This window comes from Dipodomys spectabilis, unplaced genomic scaffold (assembly GCF_019054845.1).
Source record: "Dipodomys spectabilis isolate Male_0828 unplaced genomic scaffold, ASM1905484v1 ptg000136l, whole genome shotgun sequence".
Lineage (NCBI taxonomy): Eukaryota > Metazoa > Chordata > Mammalia > Rodentia > Heteromyidae > Dipodomys > Dipodomys spectabilis.
In genome coordinates, this window is record NW_024870813.1 from 3,462,022 (window position 1) to 3,477,152 (window position 15,131).

The following is a 15,131-nucleotide window of genomic DNA, read 5'->3' on the forward strand; positions in this document are numbered from 1 at the left end:
GCTTACACCTATAATCATAGCTACTCAGGAGGCTGAGATCTGAAAGTTGCGGTTTGAAGCCAGCCAGGGCAGGAAAGTCCATGAGACTCTTCTCTCCAATTAAACACCAAAAAAAGCAAAAAGTGGAGCTGTGGTTCTGTGGTAGAGTAATGACCTTGAGCAAAAAAACTCAGGGATAGTGCCAGACCCTGAGGTTCAAGCCCCTGTACCAGCACCAAAAAAATAGAGAGAGAAAGAGATAGAGGGAGAGACAGAGACAGAAGAGACAAAGACACAGACATATACACAGAAGAGACAGAGAGACCGAGATTTAAAAAAAACAAAAGGACCCAGATGGGGGAAAATCCAGAGATTGAGGAAATATTGTAAAATTATCAAAACATATGTATTAACACATTATGTACTAACAGTAAATATTTAACAAAATATTAACTGCCTAAGATTCACTAGGTTATGAATGCCCTTAAGAATGTTATTTGAATTGTTTGTGTATCTTGAGCAAGCTAAATGACATAAATTTTCAACTAAATATATCAGTCAACATTCCTTCAACAAAAACTTGCTGAGTTTTCTTACATTGGAGGTAAGAACATTAAATCATGAAAACCAACAGAGTAAAATATAGCTAACAATTCAGTTCTTAGAAACTGTAAAATGTTACAGGAAGACAGGTAACAGAAAATAAGATGAGGGACATGTGGAAGAGGCAGAACAAAATTATGCCTAGCAAATTTCCTACAAGAGGAAACACCTACATTGAACTCTTATGGAAATAAAATGATTTAATGAGATAGCTAAAATGATAACTGATAGGTGTAGGGGAAAAAAAAGAAATAGATATGCAATAGAGGTGAACGCATAGACATGTCCAGTTTCTCATCTTCATGGAACCATTTCAAAAGACAAGGGCAAGACAGTTCATGGAGGACTCTGTGTACAGTCATAAGGAATCTGACCTTTATCCTGTATATCCAGTATACCTTAAAATCCACATTCAGTCCACATTCCCTAAAGCAGGGTTCATGTGAGGGCAGGAGGTGGGTGAAAGATTAAGAAGGAAGTGAGGGAGTCAAACTTCTACAGACAAGAATGAGGCACAGAAGATTTTTTCTTTTTTTTTTTTTTTTTTTTTGGGGGGGGTGGTCATGGGGCCTGACTCTGGGCCTGGACACTGTCCCTCAGCTCTTCAGCTCAAGGTTAGCACTCTACTACTTGAGCCACAGTGCTACTTCCGGCTTTTTTCTTTTTGCTTATGTGTTGCTGAGGACTCGAACCCAGGGCCTCATGCATGCAAGGCAAGCGCTCTACCACTGAGCCACCTTCCCAGCCCCAATTTTTACAATAATAATATAAGACAGACTAGATTCAGAAATTCAAAGGTTAAGAACATGGAACAGTGGCTAATGAAAGAAAAAGTGGAGAAGGAGGATTAAAATGCTTCACAGTAAAATACTGACAACAATCACAAACAATTACTGTAAAAGTCTCAGGTATATTAGGAAAAAAAGGAAAAGGTGTGGACAAGAGTACCCATTAAAATTTCCCAAAAAACTAGTTCATTTATGCTTCAATTTTTAGTTTTTTTAATTTCTTTCTTTATTAAGAAGTTATTGCATAGTGAAAATATACTACCAGACAGATCACTCTATCATAAATTAGAATCCACAGCAGGCCAAGCTCTGTGAAAAACAGCTAAGAATAAGTAATAACATAATGCTTTTAACTCATTTCCCAATAACTCATTAAAAGTATGACTACCTAAGCCCAGGAGTATAGCTCGCTCATATAATCCCAGCTACTCATAGAGATTAGGAAATTAAAAGATCAGCACAAAAAAAAAGCTTGAGTTCCTTTCTGAAAAAAAAAAAAATAACCTAAAGCAAAACAGGCTAGAAGTGTAGCTCAAGAGAAGCTTTGAGTTCAAACCATACCTTAAAAAAAAAAACTTACCTACCTATAAAAACTATGAATTTTAAACTAATGAAAATTCAAACCATTCTCTCTTTGAAAATGGGGGAGAGGAGTGTTCTTCAACACTTTTCCCCACTAGCCACTGTCTTCCCTTCAAAGAGCAAAGGAAATACTTGGGAAATACATGTGATAATGATGGACAATGGGTGCACTGATTAAGATGAAACTAATTTTGTTTCTGTTTCAAAGAAATAGCTCTTGTAGTTTTTTTTTCTATTGGATCACTCCATTAACTATAAATAATTTGTGGTATTTATACAAATATACTAGGAAAATACCTATCATTTAAAAGAAGAAGAATATGGTTCCACATGCCTTCCAACTACCACCTTTCTCAGTTTCACTGTACAGCAAAGTCCTTGAAAGAACTGTCTCTGCTGTCTCCAATCCGTCCTCCAATTCTGTCTCAAACCCACTCCAATCAGGTTTTAGATATAACTTGTTAATCTCACCAATAATTTTCATATTGCTAGATTTAACAATCTGGTATAGTTGCTCACTCTCTCCTTCCTTCCATAAACATTTTCTTGAGTTTCATGGATATCATTTACTTTTAATTCTCCTCCTGCATGGGTTGTTTCTTCCTATGCCTCTTTACCCCTCCCTCTTTCTCCCTAATTCTCCCAACCAGAGAAGTCTTTAAATTTCTTTGCCCACACTCACTTCGTAAGCTGTCTTAATCTGTTTCTATCGTACTAAATGGTACCTGTCAGTCACCTACCTTCAGGCATCGCAGACCTCTGCCCTGAAATGCATACTCATGTGTACTCAGCTATCGATACCTCTTTACTTAAACTGCTAACTTGGCAAAACTAAAACTGAACTCATTATTTCTCCCCGAAACCTGCTTCTTCTGCAATCTTACTCATCCCAGTAAATGTCAACTCCATTCTTCCAGTTTTTCATGCCACATCCAATCCATCATCAAATTGTTGGCTCTGCTTTTCAAGATGTAGACACAATGGGAGTGCTTTTCCCAGCTCCTGCCCAAAATCAATTTCATTACCTACCCAAGATTTTGATGCAGCTTGCTAAGTGTTCTCATTTGCCTGACACCTGACATTCTCTGCATAGCAACCCAGAGGACCATTTAAAACAAGTCAAGTATTACATCAGTAATATTAGCTACTGGAGAGGTTGAGAACAGAAGGGTCAAGGTCAGTCTTAGCAGTGAAAGATCCTGAGCCCACCATTCTTCCTCAACCTGTAGCTGGGCACAGTAGCCCACACTGATCACCCCAGCTACATAAGAGGCTGAGTTTGGGGAGATCATGGTTCTAAGCCCTCCCAGGCATAAAAGTCCACAGGATTTCTTTCCCTTGGGGGAAAGCTGGATGAGATGATGCACACTTGTTATCCCAGCAACAAGGGGAATCCTAACGTTAAAGACAGTGGACCACGGTCCACACAAGAAGCAAAATCTTGGGCTGGGAAGGAGGCTCAGTGGTAGAGCGCTTACCTTGCATGCATGAGGCCCTGGGTTCGATTCCCCAGCACCACATAAGCAAAAAAAAGCCGGAAGTGGCGCTGTGGCTCAAGTGGTAGAGCATTAACCTTGAGCTGAAGAGCTGAGGGACAGCGCCCAGGCCCAGAGTTCAGGCCCCACGACTGGACCCAAAAAAAAAAAAAAAAAAAGAAGCAAAATCTTATCCTAAAAATAACCAGAAAAAAATAGGGCTGTAGGCATGGATAAGCACAAACCAAGTAAGCATGACGCCCTCTCCCTGAGTTCAAATCCCAGTATCACATTAAAAAAAAAAAAAAAAGGCAAAACTTTCAGTAGCTGTGCACCTACCAAGTAAAATCCAAAGTTCCTACTGATCTACAGTCATATATGATTTAACTCCTCCCTGCTCACCCATCCTACCTATCTGACATCACTGTCTACTATTCCTTTCAGTGCCTTCACTAAGGCAGTACCTGTCACTCAGGCAAGAGATTAAGCATGCTTCAGCACAGGTTCTTGGCATCCCTGGCCCATCTTTATGCAATGCTCTCTCTCCCCAGTATCAGCACTGATCACACTCTCACTTCAAATAGCAGTTCTCATAGAAGTCTGTTCTAACTATCTAGTATAATGTACAAGTGCAGTATCCCCTTCCCAAGCCCTTTCCACCTTATTCCACTGAGATACTACATAGGTATTTATTTATTTTCTTTATCTTTTCATTTGAATGTAAGCTCAAACAAGTAGATAATTTGTTCTGGTCATTGCAAAACTAATTCTAGCACGTGCTCACCCCCCCCCTTTTTTTTTTTTTTGCCAGTCCTGGGGTTTGGACTCAGGGACTGGGCACTGTCCCTGAGCTTCTTTTGCTCAAGCCTAGCACTCTACCACTTGAGCTATAGCTCTACTTCTGGCTTTTCTGTTTCTGTGGTACTGAGGAATTGAACCCAGGGCTTCATGCATGCTAGGCAAGCATTCTGCCACAAAGCCACATTCCCAGCCTGTGCTCACCCCTTTTAAGTGAACAGAAGAACAAGGAAAATCCAGACTTGTGATCTGGTGTCAAAGCCAGTACTGAGGGAATTTTCAGTGTAGAATTCACAAGTCCTGGAGAAACACTGACTGCAAGACTGGCCACAACAACAGTTAAGCACACAACTCTACCTAGTACCAACAATGAACAACACGTACTGACAAGTCCATACTAAAAGGAAGAACAGGATACAGAGGAACATAAAGAAGATGACGGCGAGATAGATGGCTATCCTTGCCATCCAACCTCCTGAAAACAAATGGTACCTGGTTACAACCTGTAAACTGGCCTACCAGCTCAGACCAAAATAGTACCATGCTCATTCTACATTCTTAATAGCTATTATGAAAAGTTCCTGCTTTTCTAAGTTATGGTCTGAGAAGACTGTAACTCCCAACACAACCACTGGCTGCCAAGACATAATGGTCAGAGAAAGCTCTCAAATTTCCCCAAAGCACTCAAGCTGCAACCAAATATCGTTAATATGATGACAATTCAAAGAACCTTCTGGTGTCTGCCGCTCTTTGTTGTCCCTAGTGTATATACTAGCACCTCAGTCATCAAAGACTATAATGTCCTGGTGAGAAGAGAAGAATTAGACGAACGTGGTGGTTGGGGGAGAGACAGACAATTTAATGCAACAGAATTTTTTTTTCATTTTTCATTTTAAAAGAGTAGTATAATAGTGGAGAAAAGATACTCATCTTAGCTGCTAAGATATATGACATATTAACTGAGCTATTTTCAATACAAGATACCAAAACTGAAATCATGTGCCAAACAGCCTGTGATAGCCAGTTTTCCTCTGCTAAAGAACCATGTCCTACTTCCCCCATCCCCATAGTCAGAACTCCAAATGTGGAAGAGGATGCCATGCCAAGTTAAACAGTTTGGGTCAATAATGGAGGCAGGTGGATGGTAATAACTATAGAAAGGAAGGGAATGAGGTCAGGAGGATCATAGTTCAAAGCCAGCCTGGACAAAAAGTTAGCAAGACTCCATCTCAATAAATAAGCCAGGCGACAACAAGAGGAACAGGTAGGAGGATCTTATGATCCCAGGCCAGCCAGCACTGGGCAAAAACCATGACTCAGTCTGAATAATAAATTAAAGCCAAAAAGACTGGAAGTGTGGCTTAAATAGAGCACTTGCCTAACAAGCACAAGGTCCTGAGTTCAAACCCTAGTACCACTAAAAATAAAAATAAGAAATGAAGTTAGAAACTGACAAAAAATATAAAACAGTCTTCTATACTTTTATATAATTATAAATAATACAAAGAAAACAGATTCTTCATTATTTGGAGTAATTAGTGGCATTATTAGGCCAACAATCCCTAGAGATGATTCAACTGTATTCAACAAACTACAAATTATGACAGCACACAGAAGAAAAACTTCATGAATCTATCTAGCCTTGAAGAATCCTCTGGCTCCCCAATGGATCCCAACCTCAATTTAAGAAGTCTCTAAAAGCCAGATATGTAACTTAGACTAATACAAGCAACTTATTAGAGAAAAATGAAAAACTCTGATATTACACATAACTTTCACTGGTCAATTCTCTTATAAATTGTAAGTGCTTTTACTGCCTGATCTCAATCATCTGTGTCACACGCCAACATCAGTATCCTAGCATATAGAAGTCAGAAACCAAGCCAGGTGCCGGTGGCTCATGCCTATAATGCTAGCTACTCAGGAGGCTGAGGACAGCAGTTCAAAGCCAGCCTAGGCTGGAAAGTATGTGAGACTCTAATCTCCAATAAACCACCAGAAAACCAGAAGTGGCACTGTGGCTCAAGTGATAGAGCGCTCGCCTTGAGCTGAAGAACTCAAGGACAGCACACAGGCCCGGAGATCAAGCCCCATGACCAACAACAACAACAAAAAAAGTAGTTTAGAAACCAAGAGGCAGGAAGCCACAGAGTAGGAGGTATCAGTTAACTATAGAAACACAACTTAACCTCTGTACAGTTCTGGCCATCAGCTCGTCACTTTAGACTGCACTAACCATATCTATTTCTAGCCTGAGTTAACAATCTATGTACTTACTTTTGTGCTAATACCTCCTTTGGGCATCTGCAGTGATAGCTCACCCCTCCTGGATAGCTGTCAAGTTCTAGAACTCCTCTCCCACCTACTCTTTGACTTGGTGACAGTATTTCTCAGATTAATCTGCCTCCTCCTGTCATGTCATCCTATAATCACTTATAACTTCCACTCAGTCCCTAGTGTTGACAAGCACACAATCCAACAGGGATTAGATGTATGTCTAGATTAAGCACAATGCATTACAGTCAGTGAAATGAAAGAAATATAATAAAGTGTTATGAGAACACATTTGTCTTCATTAGCTCACTGGATTCTTCTAACCAACACTCCACCTTCCCGTTCTTTTATAAATTGGCTAAGCAGTCCAATATCTTCACAAAATAACCCCTGATCTCCACTCCCACCTCACAACTCAGACTCCATGTCTCATATGATCTATATGAATCACTTCCTGTAAAAAAACTCAATTCAATCTATTTCTACCTAGTCACTTCAGCCATCTCTTTAGGAGATAAAATACCTTATCTTTCCTTTGCTTTGAAACATCTAAATCTTTCAGAATTGTCTTACAGAGGAAATTTAGATCCTTAGCCAGCAATAAGAATATAATACAGGCCGGGCACCAGTGGCTCATGCCTGTAATCCTAGCTACTCAGGAGGCTGAGATCTGAGGATTGCGGTTCAAAGCCAGCCTGCACAGGAAAATTCATGAGACTCGTATCTCCAATCAACCACCAGAAAACTAGAAGTGGTGCTGTGGCACAAGGGGTAGACCACTAGTCTTGAGCTGAAGAGCTCAGGGACCATGCCTAGGCCCAGAGTTCAAGCCCCACAACCGACAAAAAAAAAAAGAATACAGGTTTGGAATAGCAACATTTAAAAGCAGTCTGAGCTTCTGTTCCCCTGCTTACAAGCTATGTTAACTTTAGCAAGTCATTTATGTTTTCTCATCCACAAAAATGAGGATTAAAAACAACAACAACAATAACAACTGGATCCAGCAATTTCACTCTGGGCAGTCATCCAACAGACCACAAACAAGGCCACACTAAAGCTACTAGACAACCAAATTCATTGAAGCATTTTTTACCATAGCCAAGATATGGAATCAACTCAGATGCCCCTCAGCACATGACTGGATCAAGAAAATGTGGTATGTATACACAACAGAAATCTATCAGAAAGAATGATATTGTACCATTTGTAAGAAAATGTACTCATTACCTAAGTTATGTAACTGTAACCACTCTGTACATCACCTTTACAATAAAAATAAAATTTAAAAATTATAAAATTAAAACTACCTTCTGAATGGCTCTGAGAAGGAGGAAGCTCCATGCTAAGTATCAGCACAGATAATATTATCCTGGGCTATCTCATCTATCTAAAATATATCATTCCCTAAATGGAGACGGTAACCAAGGTTATGTTTCATGTATTTTAGAATGATTAACAACTAAGAAGTAAATCAGATATAACCTGGTTAATCTTGAACCAACATAAAAACTTTTAATACAACTGCATTCATAAAATTTTTTGTTTAAGGGTACAGAAAAGGAGGATGAAAAAAGGAACAAATGCAATCATGTTATTAAGTATACACTATGGGGAAAATAACCTATGTAATTTATGGGCAGGGATGAAAGAAGGAAACTGGGGAAAGCAAGGAAAGGGGTGACATTATCAAAAAAAAGAAAGAAAGAAAGAAATGTACTCATTACTTCACTTATGAAATGGTAGCCCCTCTGTACACCTTAATAACAATAAAATTATTTTTAAAACTTTTAGTTCGCCTAAAACTTACAATTTCTTTTTAAAAGCAAGTGCCTATTCTTTTTTTTTTTAATTAAAAAAGAAGTCATTTGTTTCCCATTCAATTTCAAAACTTGCAGACAAGAATGGTGGCTTATACCTGTAATCCCAGCCACTCAGGAAACTGAACACTAAGGATCAGGGGTTAAAGCCAGCCTGAGCAGGAAAGTCTGTGAGAGTTTGAATACTGATTAACCTGCAAAAAGCCTATAGTGGAGATGGGGCTCCAGTGGTATAGTCCTAACCTTAAGTAGAAGAAAAAGCTAAATGAGAGTTTGGAGGCCCTGAGTTCAAGCCCCATAACAGCATTTTTAAAAATTTTTCAAAATAAACTGGTTTATCCACATAATCAAATTTCAATTTACTGTACATAATTTACTGAAGATGCATACATAAAACAAAACAAACTCTAAAGTTCAATAAAAACATGCATCAAATGAAGGAGTTCTCACACCTCCCAATCAAAACCCAAAAATCACAATTGTGTGTGTGTGTGTGTGTGTGTGTGTGTGTGTGTGAGAAAGAGAGAGAGACAGAGAGAGAGAGACAGAGAGAGAGACAGAGAGAGAGAGAGACAGAGACACAGAGAGAGAGAGAGAGAGAGAGAGTCTTGAGGCTTGTACTCAGGTCCTGAGTTATGAAATGGTAGCCCTCTGTACAACACCTTAATAACTGTCCCTGATCTTTTTTGCACAAAGCTATTGCTCTACTACTTGAACCACACTGGCTCTACTTCTGGCTTTTTAGTAGTTTCTTTGGAGACAAAAGAGTAGCCTCCTGACTAGCTTGAATAACAAATAAGAGCCACCAGCCTCTGGCCTCAAAAATCACATTTTTAAAAATTTTTTGCTGGTCCTGGGGCTTGAATTCAGGGCCTGGGCACAGGTCTCTTTGTGCTCAAGGCTAGCACTCTACCACTTGAGGCACAGTGCCACTTTCAGCTTTATTAGAGATAAAAGTCTCCTGTGGACTTATCTGCCCAGGCCGGTTTCAAACTGTGATCCCCAGATCTCAGCCTCCTGAGTAGCTAGGATTACATGCATGAGCCACCAACGCATGGTTAAAAATCACAATTTTTAAGTCAATGATTCCAATATAAAAAAAAAATTACAAAACCTTCTATATTAAAATAACAAAAATGACACAGACCTGAAATGCTTTTCAAAAAATTAATATTTATGTTTATATTAATGTTCATGAGAATTGGTGAAAAGATTTCAACAGATTTATAGGCAAAGGATAAACAATCCAAATAGAGCAGAAAAGAAAGCTAGAAAAATGTTGCAGTTTTTTTCTATTATTGATTCGTTTATTACTTCAAAAAACAAAACTCTTAAAAACCAAAAGGCTATAAAAAGTATGACAGATCCTAGCTAAACTTCATTGGAAGGAGTACAAAAATACCTCTCAAAAAAGTATACCTGGCAGTATCTTTTGAAGTTGACAAAACCGTTCAGACCCTATGACCTTGTAATCCCTCCCCTGAGCCTTTAGTCTAAAAAAAAAAAAAAAAGAAAGAAAGAAATGATGACCATATGGCAGAACACTAGCTGAAGAATGTACAGTTTACTACTGAATCAGTGAAGACAAAAGGGATGATATGTCTGGACAAGACTCAGTGGGGATATTTTAGTAAGCTAAGGTTTAGAGAGGTCAAGAAAGGCAAGTATACATAATAAATGCAAGACTTACAAAATGATAAGCAACCTAAAATGTCCAAATATTAACAAAGTGACTCAATTCATGGTAACAGTGAGCTGTTAAAAAGTAAAGATACATACAAAAGCAAATAAGATGCACCTTGCTTAAGTTTCATTATAAAATCATGCAGATGTAACAAGAAATAGAAAAATTAAGCTTATTTTGACTTGACTTCTTGACTATTATATCATCTGCAAATAAAAAGCCTGTTGAAATTGATAAGACCTACTCCACTAAATGCATATTTCAAATTGGCTTTTCAGAGGCATAAAACCACAATCATCAATTTATTCCCCTAAAAACCTATCACATAGGAGTAATCAGAGCAGCTATTCTCATGTAATTTTAGCCATGTTACTAGCCAGCTGTAACCTTACCATACTAAATTCTCATTTTACCATCAAAACATAACTGTCTGCAGGATCTCCATATGGCAACCAGAAGCCAGTTGTTATGGGGCATCTGGGCCTCCAACACTGGAGTTAAAACTACATGGCTGAGTAGGATGGTGATGATTCGGTTTCTCCTGGATTCCCCAAGGAATTATCATATTTCTTAACCACTCACAGGTTCCATATCCCCAGGAATGGCAGCTAAGGATTCAAAGAGAAAGAAACGACAAGCACATTTATTTTCCATGTGAAAAAACACAGTGAATTTCTCATTTTCTTCCACTGTACCATGAAACAGTGTGTGTGTGGGGGGGGGGGGGGGGGGGGGAGGGGTACCACCATGAGGTCAGGAGATATGAGATAGAAAGCATCTCATGTAACCTCAGACCTGCTCAATGGCAATTTTTTTAAAACTCAACTAAAGAACCTATTCATTCTTTCCAGTTCAATAACTATTACCATAACATAGCCCTTTCCCAATATACACACAATTCTCTCACAGTCTCCACTCAGATGGTAAAACAATGATTAAGATTTAGAAGTAGGAGACTGAGAGCAAAAGTGAAACACAAAGATGGTCAAAAGACTTGGATCACATTCCAGTTCCTTTATACCCACATGACCTTGGCCAAATTATTGCACTTCAAAATAAAGTTCCAGAACCAATGAAACAGCAGTCTTTACTGGCTGTATCCTTCTTACTCCTGCATCATAAAATGGATTGGTCTGGAGATTTTGTTTTTGTTCTAACTAGAATTTCATAAATAACCAGCAACTATTTTTACTTCATTCTTGGATATTCAAAAATACTTTCTACAGCCAGGCACTGGTGACTCATGTCTGTAATCCCAGCTACTCAGGAGGCCGAGAGCTGAGAATCTTGGTCTAAGGCCAGCCTGGACAGGAAAGTATGTGAGACTCTCAGCTCCAATTAAGCAACAAAAAAGCCAGAAGTGGAACTGTGGCTCAAGTGGTAGAATGCTAACCCTGAGCAAAAAAACCCAAGAATAGAACCCAGAATCAACACAAAGAAACAAAACCAAAATCCTTCTACAGTATCTTTCTTAAGTTTTGTGATACTTAAGTAATCTAACCTATTTTTCCTATCTTAAAGCTATATGTAAGCATGGAACTATTCCTCAAAAATGTATTCATAGCTTTTGAGCACTTCTAACATGTAATATCATGTGCCAGAATGGCAAACTCCAGAAGAAACACAAAAGCCTGGCACAGAAGCAAATAATTAACTACCAGTTTGCAAAATGTCAACTACTGGATCAGTGACTGGATAAGAAAGACTCAGGGGTGGCATTTCAGTAAAGTTGTGAAGGACAAGTTAGTTAGTTACTGGGAGGAAAAGAATTCTCAGCAGAGGAAACCAAGTAAAACCGCAGAGGAAGATGTCACCTTTTTCAAATGACAAATCATTTTATATGAAGAGAACAGGCCTAAAGTAGAAGATAAAGCTAGAACAGAGACAAGAACCAGAAACAGTATAAAATTGGATTTTTAGAGACTTCATATGAAGAGTCACTGACATGAAATCAAAGCCCTCTTCTTTCATACAGTAAAAGTAACATAACAAGCAAAAACAGTAATTGTGGAAAGGTAGAAAAAAATAATTTTAATGAAAAGTTCTTGCTCTCAGAATGACTTTAGCAATTACTTACTATGACATATTAACCTAACACTGAAGTAAGATGGTATAAATTATGGCAAAAGGGTTGAAAAAGGTATGCACTTTAACCTAAAGTTTATCAAAAATCAATGTTGCTGAAAACACTAAAGAAAACCACCAAACCAGGTGATGGTTCACCTGTAATCCTAGCTACTCAAGAGGCTGAGATCTGAGGATAACAGTTGGAGGCTGGCCAGTGAAGAAAAGTCCATGAGACTGTTACCTCCAATTAAGCAGCAAAAAGCTGTGTAGCTGTGATTAAAGTGCTTGAGCCTTAGCCTTGAGAGAAAAAGCTAAGAGACGGTGCCCAGGCACTGAAAGTTCAAGCCCCAGCACCAGTTCCAAAATAGGGAGGAAAAACAAAAAAAAATAGGAAAACAGCCAAGAGCTTTAGTCAGTTGAGGGAGGCAAACAATATGTCCAAAAAGAAGACTACTTCAAGCAAAACATCAAGTCAATATTTACATGTCATGCTTGGTATACAGATTGTAAAAACATTTTCTATCTTTTGCAGGGCAGCATCTAGTCTCTTTAAAAGCCTAAACGATGATGCACCCGTATGCACGCATACACCCGTGTACCTCTGTGTGCGTATAAATGTATGTAGATGATCAAATGTATCTCACCGCATGTCTACGGCCAAATGAACATGTGCCATTCACATCTGAATGTTCAAAAGAAAAGAAAAACACAAGGCCTTTTTTTTTTAAGGGTCCAGTTTGAAAAGCTTATGGTCTCCTCTCTCCTCCTAAGACGGGAAACATTCCAAGCTGGGACCCCAGGAAGAGGTGTTGGGTGCACGCAGTCATCCTCACCCTGCTTCAGGCCTAGCATTGAAATGGCAACCCTAATTGGCTCCGTGGCCCACTAGAGATGAATGTGCAGTTATTGACATCTCAAACTCGGGCTCAGCCACCGACCTGTGAGCGCCTCCGAGGAGGCATGCCTCCTTCCCACTCCATTAAGAAAGTAGGTGCATTTAAAAAAAAAAAGAAAGAAAGAAAGAAATGTCCCCCAAAACAGCCCCCTTATCCCACCAGAGAAGCGTGCGCGAACCCGAGGAGGAGAGGCGCCCAAGTTGTACCCCCTAGACGTGTGTTAGGGCGTGTCTTTGTTTTTAAAACATAATAAAAACCATTCAGGGCACCCCGGTACTACTTTCCCCCCACCCCCACCCCATCCGCCCTCCAGAGCATCCTGACCGGGAAATCACTGTGCATCTCAGCCTCGCCCCGATTTCCACGGAGGAAGGGAAGGAGGCGGCGCCCCGGCGCCCCCAGCCCGGCGCCCCGTCCCCAGCACGGGCGCCCGGCCTCCCCGCCCCACGCCCGCCCCTGTCAGACGGATCTACGGGTGCCCGCGGGGGGTCCCGCGGCGGTCCGCGCCGGCCCCCTCCCCCGCGGCCGCCCCCACCCCACCCCAGGCCTCGGCCCGGCTCCGGACCACCCCCCGCACCCACCCAGTCCCGGGCTGCCGCGGGCGCCCGCCACCACCCAGGCGCCGGCCCGCACCCAGCTCTCGCTCACCCTGCGGAGGTCGCGCTGCCTCCTCGACCGCGGCCTCGGCGTTGGTTCGCCCAGCGAAGCGACCTTCGGACGCAAAGGACAGAAAGTGAAGCCACAGGCCTCCCTCCCCGCCCGCGCCCGTCACGTCCCGGTCAGCTCCGCCGCCCGAGCCGAAGCAGCCAGCAGCATCGCGTCCGCGGCCTGAGGGAGCGCCGGACTCCTCAGCACCGCGCCCCCTCCCTCGGAAGGCGCCCGCCCGGACTCCGCCCTCCGGGGTCCCTGCGCAACGCGCGCGCGCGCGCGCAGCTCAGCCCCCACCCCTCCCCGGAGCGCTGTGCGCAGGCGCAAACTTCACGGCGCGGGACCCCGCCCTCGCCGCCCTACTCCCAGCCGCAGCTCTCCTGTGGCCCCGCCCTGCCTTCCTGAGGCTCCGCCCCTGCTCCGTGGCCCACCTGCTCCAACTCACCTTGGTCTCTCTGCCCTCTGACTCAGGTCTTTGCTGAGCCCAACCACTGATGCCAGTCCTGATGGCCCTATGGACTAACATGTGCGGCTTGACTGTGGACCTCACCAATCAGACTGGAAAGTTAGGAGTGGTCTGAACACTGAGACTAGCATGAAGTGGGGCTTGAACTCTGGGCCTGGGCTCTGTCCCTCAGCTCTTCAGCTAAGGCTGGTGCTCTACCACTTGAACCACAGCGCCACTTCCGGTTTTCTAGTGGTTTATTGGAGATAAGAGTCTCAGGGACTTTCCTGCCCGGGCTGGCTTTGAACTGCAATCCTCAGATCTCAGCCTCCTGAGTAGCTAGGATTACAGGTGTGAGCCACCGGCGCCCAGCTTCACCCAGCCTTTTCTGTTTCCAAGTCCATGTCTCTTCCCCATGCCCTTCCACACTCAGGACCACACCTACCCTACCTATCATCACACCAGAACACTGAATCTGGCCAAGAATACAGGGAAGCTCTCCCACTTAATCATCACCCTCCTTTCGGCCCTTCTTGCTACATCCCAGACCCTCAATGCTAAGATTTCATAGGTCTGAATTTCTTTTGCCCGGGACCAAGTCCTCGTTCCTTTGAGGAGTACTGCTATCCATAGCCCATCCCTTCCCTCCTTCCTTCCTTTCTAGATGGTTGGACCAACCCTGAGATTCTTTACCCTGTAAAAGCTACAGATCAGATCTGGCCTGCATCTGATGCAGATCTGCCCTTGCACTAAACTAGTTACACTGAAATTTTTGCTGGTCCCAACAGCTCAACTACAATAGGTAACATGAAAAGAGAAGCTTTTGAAAAATACCCACTTCTGTGTCTCCATACCAGTAACACTCAGTGGAGAAAGACTGGAGAGCAATGTTTGATTTATAAAACCATATCTCCTATAATAATATATCTTTATATTTACTCAAGTATTTTAGGGTTTAAAATGTTTTTATTATCTCTAAGTAGTTGTACAAAGGCGTTTCAATTCAATATGTCAGTTGATAAGTAACAATGTATCTTGATTAATGTCACCTCTTCCATGTTCTCCCCCATTTTTT

At 41.6% G+C, this 15,131-nt stretch overlaps 1 protein-coding gene across 3 annotated transcripts in view; it reads right to left on the bottom strand.

Annotated features, from left to right (window-relative positions):
* Ccser2 (coiled-coil serine rich protein 2) overlaps positions 1 to 13,840 on the bottom strand; it is a 122,450-nt gene extending 108,610 nt beyond the window's left edge. For all 3 annotated transcript variants that reach the window (XM_042690258.1, XM_042690257.1, XM_042690259.1), the window contains exon 1: positions 13,612 to 13,840. The gene's annotated coding sequence lies outside the window, so the exon portion shown is untranslated. The remainder of the gene's footprint in view (positions 1 to 13,611) is intronic.
* Between the last annotated feature and the right edge of the window lie 1,291 nt (positions 13,841 to 15,131).